This window comes from Nerophis ophidion, linkage group LG25 (genome assembly GCF_033978795.1).
Source record: "Nerophis ophidion isolate RoL-2023_Sa linkage group LG25, RoL_Noph_v1.0, whole genome shotgun sequence".
Taxonomy (NCBI): domain Eukaryota; kingdom Metazoa; phylum Chordata; class Actinopteri; order Syngnathiformes; family Syngnathidae; genus Nerophis; species Nerophis ophidion.
In genome coordinates, this window is record NC_084635.1 from 21,164,264 (window position 1) to 21,182,560 (window position 18,297).

The window sequence follows — 18,297 nt, forward strand, 5'->3', positions numbered from 1 at the left end:
ACATCCATTGCTTTCGTCCTCTCCAAGGTTCTCATAGTCATTGTCACCGACGTCCCACTGGGTGTGAGTTTTCTTTGCCCTTATGTGGGCTCTACCGAGGATGTCGTAATGGTTTGTGATGTGGTTTGTGCAGCCCTTTAAGACACTAGTGATTTAGGGCTATACAAGTAAACATTGATTGATGATTGATTGATAGTTAAGAGCCAATATGTTCTTAATTTGCATGTTCATAAGCAATTAATTAATGGTGAATATGTTCCCCATACTTAAGTGTTACCATGTTTTTTTTACGCGTGTACAAAATGAACCGTGCATGAGCATCACCTCGTTCAAGTAACGAAACTAAGACAGTGCATGAACTCACAACAAATGACACACTTGAAAATCAGTCAGCTGTTGCCGTATCCGTAATACGCCGATAGGCCGACTCACCGAACCCCTAGGGTTCGATCGAACCCAGGTTAAGAACCATTGCTATAGGACTTATACTATTTGATTTGCAGCTCATTTTTATGTGACACTTATGGAAATATCTTGTGTGACATCATGCACAAAAGTGCACTTTATTTGTTTTTAACTATGGTTGTGGCATTCTGTACAAAAAGTACACTTTAATTTAGTGTTGTTTTGATTTGTCATCTTAGTGACATCATGCACAGGAAGTGCACCTTATTTGTTTTAAACTATTGTAGTGGCGTTTTGCACAAAAAGTACACTTTAATTAAGTGTTGTTTTGATATGTCATCTTAGTGACATGCACAGGAAGTGCACCTTATTTGTTTTAAACTTTTGTAGTGGCGTTCTGCACAGAAAGTACACTTTAATTTAGTGTTGTTTTGATTAGTCATCTTAGTGACATCATGCACAGGAAGTGCACTTTATTTGTTTTAAACTATTGTAGTGGAGTTCTGTACAAAAAGTGCACTTTAATTTAGTGTTGTTTTGATATGTCATCTTAGTGACATCATGCACAAAGTGCACTCATAGCTTGTTTTAAAACGTCTCTGACAATCTTGCACTTTCTGTTTTGAAATAACATGAATGTTTGTGCCACTGCTTAATAAATGTTTAATAAGTACAGTTTTGGTCGATTGCCTTTGTTGTGAATTCCCTCTCTGCATGAAAGTTTAAAATGAGCATATATTCATGAAGTATGAAGAAGAATGTTTTAATGTAGACACATAAAATTATCATACTGCTGTGATTATATGCATCAACTGTTAATTCAAGGCTAAGGCAAAATATCGCAATATATATCGTGTATCGTGACATGGCCTAAAACTATCGAGATATTAATAAAAGGCCATATCGCCCAGCCCTAGTTGGAAACCAAATATTGCTGAACAAAAGTAAAGTAATTAAATCTAGCTAGGCATTGAGACAAAACATTAATTTTACCCTATTAGAACTTGAATACACCTCACGGTGATGCTTGGACACGTCATCAGTGATAAACCCGGGGTCATAGGGTGTTTCGGGTCTTTAATCATCAGACACCCTCGCCCGGGCGACCCAGCCGGGGGTGATCAGACCCCGGCCTGTGTCCAAGTAGCGCACCACGGATCCCCCCTACGGATCCACAGCCACCGGGAGGCTTTTTCTGCGGCCTCAAGGATGTTCTTGGTGGCTTTTCTAGATTGCAGTCCTCTAATGCCAAGGATTCTGAACACACGCTGTAGTGAGTGACCAGCAAAACCCCTGCACCCAATTTCGACCGGTTCGCAGCGGGCTCTCCAGCCGTTACTCCGACACTCTGCAGTGAGCTCAGCGTATTTGGACCACTTTCGCTCATTTGCTTCGTCAATCCGCTCCTCCCAAGGGACAGTCAGCTCCAGTAGCACCACTTGCTTGGTTGACTCCGATGTTAACACCATGTCTGGGCGGAGTGACGTGGTAGCGATGTTGGCCGGGAACTTCAGTTGCCTTCCCAAGTCAACATGGAGCTGCCAGTCACGAGCGGTGGCGAGGATCCCTCCTGAGAAGTTGGGCTTGCGGTTTGCCTTCTGTCCTGCTCTGATGAAGGTGATTGACTCCTTCGGGGCGGCCTGGGACTTGCTGTTAAGTATCGCTGCGCAGATAGAATCCGCCAGGGCTTTTAAAACTTGGTCGTGGCGCCAGCGATACCGCCCCTCCCCTAGTGCCTTTGGGCAACAACTCAGGATGTGCTCCAAGGTGCCCCTCCTCTGGCACAGTTTGCACTCCGGAGTGTCTGCTAGGCCCCAGGTGTGCAGGTTGGCGGGGCATGGGAGGACATCATACACAGACTGGATGAGAAATTTTGTGCGTAGAGGTTCAGCTCTCCAGAGCTCTGCCCAGGTGAGTTTTCGAGGTTCTGCATGCTCCCACCTTGTCCACGCCCCTTGTTTGGACATGCCGACCATCCGGCAGCAACGTTCTTCCTCCACCTCTGCACGGATCTCCTCTTGGACCAGTTGGCGCTTCTCCTTGCCACGGGCCTGGTCAAAGCGTGGTTTTGGAAAGCTGCCGAGGCCTGCCCTCCCCCTTGCCACAGTACCCAGCAAGGTTTTGTGCCTCAGCCGCGCCTCTGCTCTGCTTGTGCCTGCCACTTCCTCCCGGTCTTAACAATGATTCCTGCCGAAGCGACCTTGACATCTGCGGAGTCCCTGTACATCATTACCTCTCTGGAGCGGGTGACCTTGAATTCTTCCAACAATCCCCTGAGAGGGAGCTGCAACTTGGTGGAATGGCCATAAAGAGCAATGCTGCTTAAGGACCGAGGGAGCCCCAGCCATCTCCTTAGGAACTGACTGATGGTCTTCTCTAGTACCACAACCGTCGTCATTGGTACCTCGTAGATTAACAGAGGCCAGAGTATTCTAGGCAAGACTCCGTGTTGGTACATCCAGGCTTTGAACTTTCCTGGGAGACCAGATTTGTCAATGGCTGTGAGCCATGAGGTCAGGTCGCTCTTTGTCTGCCGCAAAGCCTCTGCGTCCTTCAGGGAGCTATGAAAGATCTTGCCCAGGCTCTTTACAGGTCTTTCGGTCACCGTTGGAATCAAGGACCCCCCAACTGTAAAGCGGAAATGGTCGGCCACTTTACCTTTCTTTAGGACCAGAGACCTGGACTTTGCTAGCTTGAAGCTCATCTTTGCCCATGTGATGAGCCGTTCAAGCCCCTGGAGGAGCCACCTGCACCCAGGCACAGATGTGGTCATCACTGTCAAGTCATCCATAAAAGCTCTTATGGGGGGCTGCCGGGTCCCAGATCTTGATTTTGGCCCTCTGCATTCAACCTCCGCAGACTTGACAATCATGTTCATTGCCAAGGAGAAGAGTGACACTGAGATTGTACAACCAGTGATTATGCCCTTCTCCAGGCGGTGCCAGGAAGATGTTACGTGGCTTGAGGAGACTCTTGCGTAGAAGTTGTGGTAGTAGTCCATGATAAGGTTGCAGATCTTCCCAGGAACATGGTGTCTTGTCAGTGCTGTTTCAACAAGTTTGTGCGGGATTGATCCATAGGCGTTGGTTAAGTCAAGCCAGAGAGTTGCCAAATCTCCTTTGCTCTCCCTTGCCTCCCGGATCAACTGCGTCACTACTCCTGTATGCTCCAGGCACCCAGGCACTCCAGGTACTCCCCCCTTCTGGACAGAGGTGTCTATGTAGGCGTTCTTCAAGAGGAACTCGGTTAGTCGTTGGGACAGGATCTTAAAGAATATCTTGCTCTCAACGCTGAGCAGCGAGATTATACGAAACTGCTCGATGTTGCTGGAGTTCTCTTCTTTCGGGATCCAGACGCCTTCCGCATATCTCCACTGGGCGGAGACTTTCCCTCTCCGCCAAATCACCTTCAAGATCTTCCACAGATGCTTGAGGAGCCGTGGACACTGCTTGTAGACCTTGTAAGGGACACCGCTGGGGCCGGGAACCGAACCAGATCTTGCAGCTTTCACAACTTCCTTTACCTCTGCCAGGGTGGGTTCGTCACTGTTGAATTGGGACGCTGGATCTGCTGGAGTCACCAGTGCCTCAGAATGGCCAAGCTCTAGATCTCTTGAAACATCACTGAAGGTGGCATTGAGATGATGGTCAATCTCTTCTACAGGGCAAGCGAGGTGACCACTTCGCTTCTGGCCCAAAAGCCTCTTAGTGAAGGTGAAGGGGTTGCCAATGAAGGCGCTTCGCTTCCGTGCCCTTTCCTTTCCCCTCCTTCGGTGACATTCGGCCCTCCTCAACGTGATGAGCTTCTTTCTTACGATGTTAGTGAGTTCCGACAGAGGAGGTCTCTCCTCTTCGTTGGCTGCCTTAAACTGACGTCTCAAGGATTTGAGTTCTTGCCTCAACCCGCTTATCTTGACTTCCCGCCGATTGAGTTTTGCCGGGTTTATAGCTGCTCCTTGCTTCTGTTCCACTCCAAAACGCTCACCTCCTATGCTCATTATGAGGGAGCACATGGTTTGGAGTTTCTGGTCAGCGTCACCCTTCGAAATGGATTCCAGGGCTTCATCTACGTCCTCATCCAGCTTGGTCCACTCCTGGCTATTAGCGACAGGCCACCTCACCCGGCGGTGTTCCGATTTTCTGCTTGGTGGGGGGAAACGTGTTGCTTGGAGGTTCCGGGTACTGTGGGTAGACTCCGGACCTGGCTCCTCCTCCGTCTGACCAGGTTCTGCAGCAGGCACAACAGGAACTGTTGCATCGGCTGCCGTTTCTGAGCGTCGCTTCACTTGTTCCCTCCCAAGGCAGGCCATCTTAGTCTGGTGGATCTTCAGACCTCTCGAGTTTTTGCAGACCTTGCCGCATATGCAGACTGCGCTCGTAATCCGTTGTCCATTTGCTTGGGTCATAACCAGTAAAATATCTTCAGAAAACAAATAATGATGGCAGCAAAACATTTGACTTTCACAGTGCAAAAACTAAACAAAAAAATCTAATTATAGCTGTTTTTAAGAAGGAATAAGATGATGAAGCTGACAAGTGGCCAATGTTTACAGTTTTAAAGAGGACCTATTATGCACAACCAATTTGTCTTATACATCGGTACCTCTTTTTGTGTATTTGGAATCTGCATTTCCCCCGAAAATTTGAAATCACACCGTGGAGGCATGGCAGAGATACATTATATTGCCAAAAGTATTTGGCCACCAGTGAACTTGAAGTAACATCCCATTCCAAACCCATAGGGTTCCTTATCAGTGGTTCTCAAATGGGGGTACGCGTACCACTGGGGGTATTTGAAGGTATGCCAACGGGTACGTGAGATTTTTTTTAAATATTCTAAAAATAGCAACAATTCAAAATCCTTTATTAATATATTTATTGAATAATACTCCAACAAAATATGAATGTAAGTTCATAAACTGTGAAAAGAAATGCGACAGCTACATTTTTTGTGCACATGTTCCATAAATATTGATGTTAAAGATTTTTTTTTTTGTTAAGACATGTTTAAATTAAGTTCATGAATCCAGATGGATCTCTATTACAATCCCCAAAGAGGGCACTTTAAGTTGATGATTACTTCTATGTGTAGAAATCTTTATGTACAAACCCCGTTTCCATATGAGTTGGGAAATTGTGTTAGATGTAAATATAAACGGAATACAATGATTTGCAAATCCTTTTCAACCCATATTCAATTGAAAGCACTACAAAGACAATATATTTGATGTTCAAACTGATAAATATTTTATTTTTTTTGCAAATAATCATTACCGTAGAATTTCATGGCTGCAACACTTGCCAAAGTAGTTGGGAAAGGGCATGTTCACCACTGTGTTACATCACCTTTTCTTTTAACAACACTCAATAAACATTTGGGAACTGAGGAAACTAATTGTTGAAGCTTTGAAAGTGGAATTCTTTCCCATTCTTGTTTTATGTAGAGATTCGGTCGTTCAACAGTCCGGGGTCTACGCTGTCGTATTTTACGCTTCATAATGCGCCACACATTTTCTTTGGGGGACAGGTCTGGACTGCAGATGGGCCAGGAAAGTACCCGCACTCATTTTTTTACGAAGCCACGCTGTTTTAACACGTGCTGAATGTGGCTTGGCATTGTCTTGCTGAAATAAGCAGGGGCATCCATGAAAAAGACGGTGCTTGGATGGCAGCATATGTTGTTCCAAAACCTGTATTTACCTTTCAGCATTAATGGTGCCTTCACAGATGTGTAAGTTACTCATGCCTTGGGCACTAATGCACCCTCATACCATCACAGAAGCTGGCTTTTGAACTTCGCGTCAACAACAGTCTGGATTGTACGCTTCCCATTTGGTCCGGATGACACAATGTGGAATATTAAAAACAATTTGAAATGTGGACTCGTCAGACCATAGAACACTTTTCCACTTTGCATCAGTCCATCTTAGATGATCTCGGGCTCGGAGAAGCCGGCGGCGCTTCTGGATGTTGTTGATGAATGGCTTTCGCTTTGCATAGTAGAGCTTTAACTTGCACTTACAGATGTAGCGACCAACTGTATTTAGTGACAGTGGTTTTCTCAAGTGTTCCTGAGCCCATGTGGTGATATCCTTTAGAGATTGATGTCAGTTTTTCATACAGCGGCGTCTGAGGGATCGAAGGTCCTGGTAATTCAATGTTGGTTTCTGGCCATGCCGCTTATGTGGAGAAATTTCTCCAGATTCTCTGAACCTTTTGATGATATTATGGACCGTGGATGTTGAAATCCCTAAATTTCTTGCAATTGCACGTTGACTATTTGCTCACACAGTTGTGGACAAAGGGGTGTACCTCGCCCCATCCTTTCTTGTGAAAGACTGAGCATTTTTTGGGAAGCTGTTTTTATACCCAATCATGGCACCCACCTGTTCCCAATTAGCCTGCACACCTGTGGGATATTCCAAATAAGTGTTTGATGAGCATTCCTCAACTTTATCAGTATTTATTGCCACTTTTTCCAAATTCTTTGTTACGTGTTGCTGGCATCAAATTCTAAAGTTAATGATTACTTGCAAAAAAAAAAAGTTTTTTAGTGGACTGATGCATGGTGGAAACGTGTTCTGTGTCTGAGGAGTCCACATTTCAAATTGTTTTTGGAAATATTCTACATCGTGTCATCCGGACCAAAGGGGAAGCAAACCATCCAGACTGTTATCGACGCAAAGTTCAAAAGCCAGCATCTGTGATGGTATGGGGGTGCATTAGTGCCCAAGGCATGGGTAACTTACACATCTGTGAAGGCACCATTAATGCTGAAAGGTACATACAGGTTTTGGAACAACATATGCTGCCATCTAAGCGCCGTCTTTTTCATGGACGCCCCTGCTCATTTCAGCAAGACAATGCCAAGCCACATTCAGCACCTGTTACAACAGTGTGGCTTTGTAAAAAAAGAGTTCAGGTACTTTCCTGGCCCGCCTGCAGTCCAGACCTGTCTCCCATCGAAAATGTGTGCCGCATTATGAAGCGTATAATACGACAGCGTAGACCTCGTACTGTTGAACAGCTGAAGCTCTACATAAAACAAGAATGGGAAAGAATTCCACTTTCAAAGCTTCAACAATTAGTTTCCTCAGTTCCCAAACGTTTATTGAGTGTTGTTAAGAGAAAAGGTGATATAACACAGTGGTCAACATGCCCTTTCCCAACTACTTTGGAACGTGTTGCAGCCATGAAATTCTAAGTTATTCATTATTTAAAAAAAAAAAAAAGTTTATGAGGTTGAACATCAAATATCTTGTCTCTGTAGTGCATTCAACAGAATATGGGTTCAAAAGGATTTACAAATCATTGTATTCCGTTTATATTTATATCTAACACAATTTCCCAACTCATATGGAAACAGGGTTTGTATTAAGGTGCTGTGAAACAGCTACCGAGCTGTGTCTATTTCCATAAGGCCTTTGACAGATTTAAACTATTGCTTCGAATGTGAGTGCCGGAACTCCTTCATTTCTTTCTTTTATTAAAGTTTTTGGGCACTCTTGAGTTTATGAGCAACAGTCCTTTTCAATTTTCTGTCAGAATCTTTGCCACCAAAGCAGTCGCAATAATGTCTTTATTTTATTCGATTTTTATTGTCTGCACATAGTTGAGCAAGGTTTGTCATCATCAGTGACAGAGACTCTCTTTAATGGAACACTAGGCAACATATAGTCAATAATGGCAATGAAGTGAATGATCTTAACTTCTGGGTAAGGTTTAATGTGGGAACAATGAGCAGTGTTCATCAGCAGGCCCAGATACCGATGTACCTTCAGACGTACAGTGGGACATCGGTCTACTAGTGCCCCAGCTCAAAAGTTTTTGGGGATACAATCTGTCTCTCCACTAACATTGCAAGGAAAAAATTGGGGTTGCAAGCCTCCCAACCTCGACTTGGTGTAGCGCAAAGGTCACCAACCTTTTTGAAACCAAGAACTACTTTTTGGGTACTGATTAATGCGAAGGGCTACCAGTTTTATACACACTTAAATAAATTGACATAAATAGCCAATTTGCTCAATTTACCTTTAACTCTATGTTATTATTAATAATTAATGAAATTCATCTTTGTGGAAAAACTGATCATCTTAATGATTTCTCACAATAAATATATATAGAAACAGATAAATATATAAAAAAAAAGGGTATTTCCGTTGGCCATTTTCTTTCTTTCCACGTAAGGTTTTTTTGTAGAGAATAAATGATGAAAAAAACACTTCATTGAACGGTTTAAAAGAGGAGAAAACACAAAAACAATGAAAACTACATTTTGAAACATAGTTTATCTTCAATTTCGACTCTTTAAAATTCAATATTCAACCGAAAAAAAGAAGAAAAAACTACTTAATTTGAATCTTTTTGAAAAAATAATTTATAGAACATCAATAGTAATTTTTCCTGATGAAGATTAATATTATAATTTTGATAACATGTTTTGAATAGGTTAAAATCCAATCTGCACTTTGTGAGAATATATAACAAATTGGACCAAGCTATATTCTAACAAAGACAAATTATTATTTCTTCTAGATTTTCCAGAACAAAAATTTTAAAAGAAATTCAAAAGACTTTGAAATAATTAAATTAAATTTGATTCTACAGATTTTCTAGATTTGCCAGAATATTTTTGGGGAATTTTAATCATAATAAGTTTGATGAAATATTTTACAAATATTCTTCGTCGAAAAAACAGAAACTACAATGAAAAATTGAATTAAAATATATTTATTATTCTTCACAATAAAAAATAAATTTACTTGAACATTGATTTAAATTGTCAGGAAAGAAGAGGAAGGAAATTAAAAGGTAAAAAGGTATATGTGTTTATACATCTTAAAATCAATTTTAAAGTTGTATTTTTTCTCTAAAATTGTCTTCATGAAAGTTATAATAAGCAAAGTAAAAAAATTAAAGAATTTATTTAAACAAGTGAAGACCAAGTCTTTAAAATATTTTCTTGGATTCTCAAATTCTATTTGAGTTTTGTCTCTCTTAGAATTAAAAATGTCAAGCAAAGCGAGACCAGCTTGCTAGTAAATAAATAAATTAAAAAAATAGAGGCAGCTCACTGGTAAGTGCTGCTATTGGAGCTCTTTTTAGAACAGGCCAGCGGGCGACTCATCTGGTCTTTACGGGCTACCTGGTGCCCGTGGGCACTACGAACTATGAACATGAAACAAAAACACTTACGGTGACGAGAACTATGGCATGGACCGAACAAACACAAGAGATCCAACATGGGCAGAGCAAGAGATGAATGTCAATGTCGCCTGGCCGAGTACCTGGCAACTACAGGCTTAAATAATAATGTCATGATTAACAGGTGCGTGAGTCCAAACAACTGAGGCAGGTGAAACTAATGAGTTGTCATGGAAACTAAACCAAACCAGGGTGCACAAAAACAGGAAGTAATGGAGTCTTACATAAACAGAACAAAACTAAACAAAACATGACCACAGAACATGACAATCGACTACGGAATCCACACAGACTACAGTGGCGGATGAGCGCAAATTCATGCAGATCCCCAATACACATCAGCAGGTACCAGAAGGTAAGAAAAGTTGGTTTTGCATAATATTGTGAAACAAAACGCCAGAAAATATGTCTGCTAATGTGTGCCATTTTGCGTTCCTATAATTATGGTCCAGATAGTAAAACCTGTATCTTTGACTACCACGGATGTAATGGGCCGACAATCTATCATGCGGTGTGGCTTCCAAGTCATACTAAAACATTTTGACATATTTGAGTGCCGTGTGTAATGTTCTTTATTTTTAATGGAACTTTTAAAGTTTTGGTGTTGTACACTGGCGTCATATTGCTATCTACACGTATCTCTTATGTGTGACTACCATCTACTGGTCACACTTATCATTACACCCTGGACCAAATAAAATTGCTCTGAGGTCGGTAAGCACAACCAGAATTATTCTGTACATTAAATGCACCGGGTTATAAGGTGCACTGTCAATTTTTTTTAAAAATTAACATATTTTAAGTGCGCCATATACTCCAAAGAATATGGTGTATATTGAAACTATCTTAAATAGGTAAATGTACACACAAAAAAGTGAGTACACATTTCAACCATTTTGGTGACAGTACATATTTTTAAGGCAGATACACTTCAGAGAACTCAGTGTACAGCTCTTATACAAAGTGTCTTTGGTCTACGGAGAATATTTGTATTGTTTACTCATCTTCAGTATACACTATTTTCTATAGTGAAAGGTTTTTTTCAATGTTTTTGTCATTTCCTTGCACTTAAACAGGTGTACTTTGGTGGGACTGAATAAAGCCTAATTTCCAAATTGTGTGTGCCATGTTGAAAAGACACTCATCTCGGTCTTTCTGTTGTTAATAATTACTTTTTCTTCAGCAAATTTCCCTATTATCACTACAATGAGAATCACAACTGTTTATATGGCTTTTTATTAATATCTCAATATTTTTAGGCCATATCGCGATACACGATAAATATCTCGGTATTTTGCTTTAGCCTTGAATGAACACTTGATGCATATAATCACAGCAGCATGATGATTCTATGTGTCTACATTAAAACAATCTTGTTCACACTGCATTAATATATGCTCATTCTAAACTTTCATGCAGAGAGGGAAATCACAACTAAGTCAATTCACCAAAACTGTATTTACTAAACTGATATTAAGCAGTGGCACAAACATTCATGTCATTTCAGAACAGAAAGTGCAAGATTTTCAGAGACATTTTAAAACAAGCTATTAGTGCACTTTTGTGCATGATGTCACTAAGATGACATACCAAAACAACACAAAATTAAAGTGCACTTTTTGTACAGAACGTCACTGCAATAGTTTAAAACAAATAAAGTGCATTTTTGTGCATGATGTCACACAAGATATTTCAAAAACTGTCAAATAAAAATCAACTGCATAATAGCACATCAAATTGTGCATGTCTTTCGCTAAATGGTAGTTTACTGCAGACGTTATCTCCTTCTGTTGTTGACTATTTGTTTCATATGGTGTTGATCTAGAAATGGTTACTTGGGCATTTTGTTGGTGTGGCACCAAACAGAGATGTTGACTTGCAGAGTTTCAAGCACTCCTCATTCTCTACCGGGTGACTATTCAAAAGCTACAAACAAGCAGTGCTGCTACTTTTTTGTAGCAACGCTTTTCCCGCATACTTGACATATTATGGTTGTCTGTTCGACATCTTCCTGCTTGAAGCCAAACCACCGCCACACGATGGACACAGTGCTGTTTTTCTTAGGAATTAATTATTCCTCCTTCATTTATTATCACATTTGCACCTTCTTTCTCTTGAATTACCACTCGCACCACACCCTGAGCACCGCAGCTAACTTTACCCATGCCGCTACCCATGCCGCGAGAGAGTATGATGTTGCACGCACGACAGTATGTGACGTGTGTAACAAGGTGCGCTTGTTTTATGTCTCTGTGAGAAGGAGCGACTGGAAAGAGTGAAGAAAACCCGGTAATGTAATGCCCGCAGCTAAAAGCAACTGCGTGAGAACGTATACTCGAATATCACAATATAGTCATTTTCTATAAACCCGCGATATATTTTATAATTTTTATTACTATGGCTGTCGAGTATGTCAAGTATATCGATATATTGTCCATCCCTAATTGCAACTTCAACTTTTCTTCCACAATCTGCAAAAAACCTGCAAACCATTGCAATTTTGGGGAAAAACTGCAAAATCAGGCATCACAAAAAAGAAAAAAGGCCCACGGGATCCGAGGAGGATTGGTAAATTGCTGTCAATGTTCAAAAATGTTTAATTTAATATGAGAATATGTCAATCCTGAGTTTTTTGGGGTCAGAGTAGCAAAAAACCCGTTTAAAACATTGGTAATAATTTAAACAAATAACTAGAGATGCAAAAAAAAAGTGCCTTAAAATTGAACATTTTGCCGCAACTTTCCAAAATGCTGCTGCAAAATCTTTTTTTTTTAGCCACAACAATTACAAAAAAAGCCTGTGAAATGTAGAAAAGACTTGGTCAATTTACAGCAATTGTGCAACAAGGCCGCATACTATTTTTACCAGCTTTCTTACCCATTGGACGTGCTCTGAGTTTTAGAATTCCACCGAGATGGAGCACTGATTTAATTTCAGGAGCCCGGAGAACACTAAGACTCCTCAGAGCTTTAAGGAACACTGGCTTCCAAATAAGCCCAAGTGGGGTCATTGTGCGCAAAAAACACTGCAACTGTTGAAATGGAAAGACGGGAGCGCCTATTCCGAAGTCAAAAAGAAATCAAACCAGAGTAGCAGAGAAGGTCACAATCCCACAATCCATAAAAAAAAAAATCTCCACTGGTGACTGTCATGCAACACTACAGTTTGCATATTCCTTGGTATAATTAAAAATATCAAAGCATTTTATTTCCTCACATACTAAAATATGACACTAAAAGTCTGTAATTATGGAGCTCATAAAAATATGCATCTGCACTAAAGAAGCACCCATTAACTGTGGTTGTACTTGCACTTAGTCATTATCACTGACCAGATTACAAAACAATTGGAGGTGTTCAGACTTAATTGCCCAAAAATCACAGTTTTCTGTAACTTATTTCCCGGCAGATTTGTTTCATAAACACATAGGAGCTTCCCCTGTTTGACAATAACAAATGGTGCTGGGAAATAACAGTTAATTATTCATTAAATGTGTATAGTGTATCAAAACTATTACAATCAAAAAACACTGACAACTATTTCATATGAATGTATATCAATGTGCCATTAATAGAGGGAAGGTGAACTAATCAATGAGATGTGTGGGTTGTTGCTATACAGACTTGATTAAATAAGGGTCTTGTTTCTCAGATCAATGTTTATAATAAGTTGAAGATACACCAATCAATAGACCATGAAACTTTCCATTATTTGAAGTAACTCAGCTAGTGTTTGTACAAACCTCGTTTCCATATGAGTTGGGAAATTGTGTTAATGTAAATATAAACGGAATACAATGATCTTTTCAACCCATATTCAATTGAATGCACTACAAAGACAAGATATTTGATGTTCAAACTCAAATAATTATTAACTTTGAATTTCATGGCTGCAACACGTACCAAAGTAGTTGGGAAAGGGCATGTTCACCACTGTGTTACATCACCTTTTCTTTTAACAACACTCAAAAAACGTTTGGGAACTGAGGAAACTAATTGTTGAAGCTTTGAAAGTGGAATTCCTTCCCATTCTTGTTTTATGTAGAGCTTCAGTCGTTCAACAGTCCTGGGTCTCCGCTGTTGTATTTTACGCTTCATAATGCACCACACATTTTCGACGGGAGACAGGTCTGGACTGCAGGCGGGCCAGGAAAGTACCGGCACTCTTTTTTTTACGAAGCCACGCTGTTGTAACACGTGCTGAATGTGGCTTGGCATTGTCTTGCTGAAAAAGGCAGGGGCGTCCATGAAAAAGACGGCGCTTAGATGGCAGCATATGTTGTTCCAAAACCTGTATTTACCTTTCAGCATTAATGGTGCCTTCACAGATGTGTAAGTTACCCACTAATGCAGATGCTGGCTTTTGATTTTTGTGTCGATAAAAGTCTGGATGGTTCGCTTCTTCTTTGGTCCGGATGACACAATGTCGAATATTTCCAAAAACAATTTGAAATGTAAACTTGTCAGACCACAGAACACTTTTCCACTTTGCATCAGTCCATCTTAGATGATCTCGGGCTCGGAGAAGCCGGCGGCGTTTGTGGATGTTGTGTGTTTTGTGTTGTGTTGATGTTTCGCTTTGCTTAGTAGAGCTTTAACTTGCACTTAAAGATGTAGCGACAAACTGTATTTAGTGACAGTGGTTTTCTGAAGTGTTCTTGAGCCCATGTGGTGATATCCTTTAGAGATTGATGTCGGTTTTTGATACAGTGCTGTCTGAGGGATCGAAGGTCACGGTCATAGAATTTTGGTTTCCGGCCATGCCGCTTACGTGGAGTGATTTCTCCATATTCTCTGAACCTTTTGATGATATTATGGACCATATGTTGAAATCCCTAAATTTCTTGCAATTGCACTTTGAAAAATATTGTTCTTAAACTGTTTGACTATTTGCTCACGCAGTTGTGGACAAAGGGGTGTACCTCGCCCCATCCTTTCTTGTGAAAGACTGAGCATTTTTTGGTAAGCTGTTTTTATACCCAATCATGGCACCCACCTGTTCCCAATTAGCCTGCACACCTGTAGGATGTTCCAAGTGTTTGATGAGTATTCCTCAACTTTATCAGTATTTATTGCCATTTTTCCCAACGTCTTTGTCACGTGTTGCAAGCATCAAATTATAAAGTTAATGATTATTTGCAAAAAAAAAAAAGTTTATCAGTTTGAACATCAACTATCTTGTCTTTGTAGTGCATTCAACTGAATATGGGTTGAAAAGGATTTGCAAATCATTTTATTCCGTTTATATTTACATCTAACACGATTTCCCAACTCATATGGAAACGGGGTTTGTAATTCAGACTTTCCAAAAATTCGTTTCATGAAAAAAATACTGTGGTATTCCAATGAATAATGTGGGCTAACTAGGTTGGTTTCCTCCCAACAAAGCCAAACACCTGTAGATTAGGTCGGGTTATGGAATGCCTTTGAAGACTCTGAATAAGGTTGTGAATGGTATTCTGTTGCGATCCGTCACCTCAAGTTAATATTTTTTACTACTATGGCTGTCAAATGCAATAACGCAGGCTATTATTTACAAAATATGATCAAGTTTAAACAGAATAATCTCGCAATTTAGTTTGATCGCACATTCACCGTTATCTGTAAGGGGAATTGCACTTTTTTTTGAAAGCTTTCTTACCGTTCACAATTATTATGAGGAAAGCACACATCTTCTTTTTTAGGACACTTAAAAAAAAACACGCAAAATGTGGCCAATGGGAGTCATCATTGTAGCCTTCATACCAAAATGGATACATGGATGATACAGCAGAGGATTGGGAGAATGTCATGTGGTCAGATGAAACCAAAATAGAACTTTTTGGTATAAACTCAACTCGTCGTGTTTGGAGGAAGAAGAATACTGAGTTCCATCCCAAGAACACCATACCTACTGTGAAGCATGGGGGTGGAAACATCATGCTTTGGGGCTGTTTTTCTGCTAAGGGGACAGGACGATTGATCCGTGTTAAGGAAAGAATGAATGGGGCCATGTATCGTGAGATTTTGAGCCAAAACCTCCTTCCATCAGTGAGAGCTTTGAATGGTTGACCAAATACTTATTTTCCACCATAATTTACAAATAAATTCTTTACAATTCCTACAATATCTGGATTTTTTTTTCACATTCTGTCTCTCACAGTTGAAGTGTACCTATGATGAAAATTACAGACCTCTGTCATCATTTTAAGTGGGAGAACTTGCACAATCGGTGGCTGACTAAATACTTTTTTGCCCCACTGTATATTTTCAACAGAAGTACCAGAGCTAAGTTAATCATCATCTTTGTAACAAGTACCATTATTCGTGATTAATTAAAATTCTAATGTGAACTAATGTGAACGTGTGTGTACAAGTGCTCCCGAAAGTTGCTTTACTGTAAGAAAATAATTAATCCATTAATAATAGTCACAAACAAATACGAAGATGTCAGTTTATACAGGGTAAGTTCAGAGCAACTTTATTTATTTCAGTGATGAACAGCAGGTCACCTTGATACTTTTGTTCCCACTTTTAATATAATTCATACAAAAGCACTTTTGGTACAAGTTAAATGAATAGTGGTTAAACCTGCTGCTGTTTGACTGACTCAAATGTGCCCTCATATTTAAAAAAGGATTAGGTTCAACCAATTCCAGTGACCTCATTTCAGTGGAGCTTTAGTTAAACATTATTAAAAGTTGATTTTCAGTCTTTTAAATAAGCACAAGTGTTTTATCAATAGTTTGAGGAGATTTTGGGAACGTATAGTAATTTTTTAAGAGAATGAAAACAGCAGGTTGTGGTGGACATTTAAGACCAAAGGACAAAACCACAACATATTTCTACTGCAGGGACACTTATTAGAGCTGTGGTCTCAAAACAGTGCCATTTTTTTGCGTGCACACAGTTTTAATTTACAATTGCCAAAACTCTGCTCGTGCACAGACTCTTACTCGACCAGCGATGTGTTTCTCCTTTATTTACACATGTGCGGGTCCACCATTTTGGCACGTAGGGGCCAATACACGGACTCTCCACCTGCCCCTGATTGGGCTATAAACCACAGACCGACTGATCATCGGTGCCAATATTTGGCATTTTGAAGTACATCAGTATTGGCCTCTTTTTTATTTAGTATTTCAAATAATTAAATACCGTATTTTTCGGATTATAAGTCACTCCGGAGTATACGTCGCACAGGCCGAAAATGCATAATAGAGAAGGAAAAAAACATATATTTGTCGCACTGGAGTATAAGTCGCATTTTTGGGGGAAATTTATTTGATAAAATCCAACACCATGAATAGACATTTGAAAGAGAATACAAGTACAACCTATTTATCATTTATGTTCACCACTGTCTTACATCACCTTTACCTTTAACAACACTCAATAAACGTTTGGGAACTGAGGAAACTAATAGTTGAAGCTTTGAAAGTGGAATTCTTTCCCATTCTTGTTTTATGTAGAGCTTCAGTCGTTCAAAAGTCCGGGGTCTCCGCTGTCGTATTTTACACTTTATAATGCGCCACACATTTTCGACGGGAGACAGGTCTGCACTGGAGGCGGGCCAGGAAGGTACCTGCTGTCTTTTTTTACGAAGCCACAATGTTGTAACACGTGCTGAATGGGGCTTAGCATTGTCTTGCTGAAATAAGCAGACACGTCCATGAAAAAGACGTCACTTAGATGGCAGTATATGTTGTTCCAAAACCTGCCTTCACAGATGTGTAAGTTACCCATGCCTTGGGCACTCATGCACCCCCATACCATCACAGATGCTGGCTTTTGAATTTTGCTACGATAACAGTCTGGATGTTACGCTTCCCCTTTGGTTCAGATGACATGATGTCGAATATTTCCCCCAAAAAATTTAGATGTGGACTCGTCAGACCACAGAACACTTTTCCACTTTGCATCAGTCCATCTTAGATGATCTCGGGCCCAGAGAAGCCGGTAGCGTTTCTGGATGTTGTTGATTAATGGCTTTCGCTTTGCATAGTAGAGCTTTAACTTGCACTTACAGATGTAGCGACGAACTGTATTTAGTGAAAGTGGTTTTCTGAAGTGTTCCTGAGGCCATGTGGTGATATCCTTAAGAGATTCATGTCAATTTTTGCTACAGTGCCGTCTGAGGGGATCGAAGGTCACGGTCGTTCAATGTTAGTTTCCGGCCATGCCGCTTACGTGGAGTGATTTCTCCAGATTCTCTGAACCTTTTGATGATATTATGGACGGTAGATGTTGAAATCCCTAAATTTCTTGCAATTGCACTTTGAGAAACGTTGTTCTTAAACTGTTTGACTATTTACTCACGCAGTCGCGGACAAAGGGGTGTACCTCGCCCCATCCTTTCTTGTGAAAGACTCTGCAGTTTTTTGGGAGGCTGTTTTTATACCCAAACATGGCACCCACCTGATCCCAATTAGCCTGCACACCTGTGGGATGTTCCAAATAAGTGTTTGATGAGCATTCCTCAACTTTATCAGTATTTATTGCCACCTTTCCCAACTTTTTCAAATTCTAAAGTTAATGATTATTTGCAAAAAAAAAGTATCAGTTTGAACATAAAATATGTTGTCTTTGTAGCATATTCAACTGAATATGGGTTGAAAATTATTTGCAAATCATTGTATTCTGTTTATATTTACATCTAACACAAATTCCCAACTCATATGGAAACAGAGTTTGTACATAAATACAGTATA

General features: G+C 40.3%; 1 protein-coding gene and 1 pseudogene across 2 annotated transcripts in view; both read right to left on the reverse strand.

Annotated features, from left to right (window-relative positions):
• mettl15 (methyltransferase 15, mitochondrial 12S rRNA N4-cytidine) overlaps positions 1-18,297 on the reverse strand; it is a 157,039-nt gene that overhangs the window by 69,405 nt on the left and 69,337 nt on the right. The gene's annotated exons all lie outside the window — the stretch shown is intronic.
• LOC133542819 (uncharacterized) lies at positions 1,425-4,714 on the reverse strand (annotated as a pseudogene).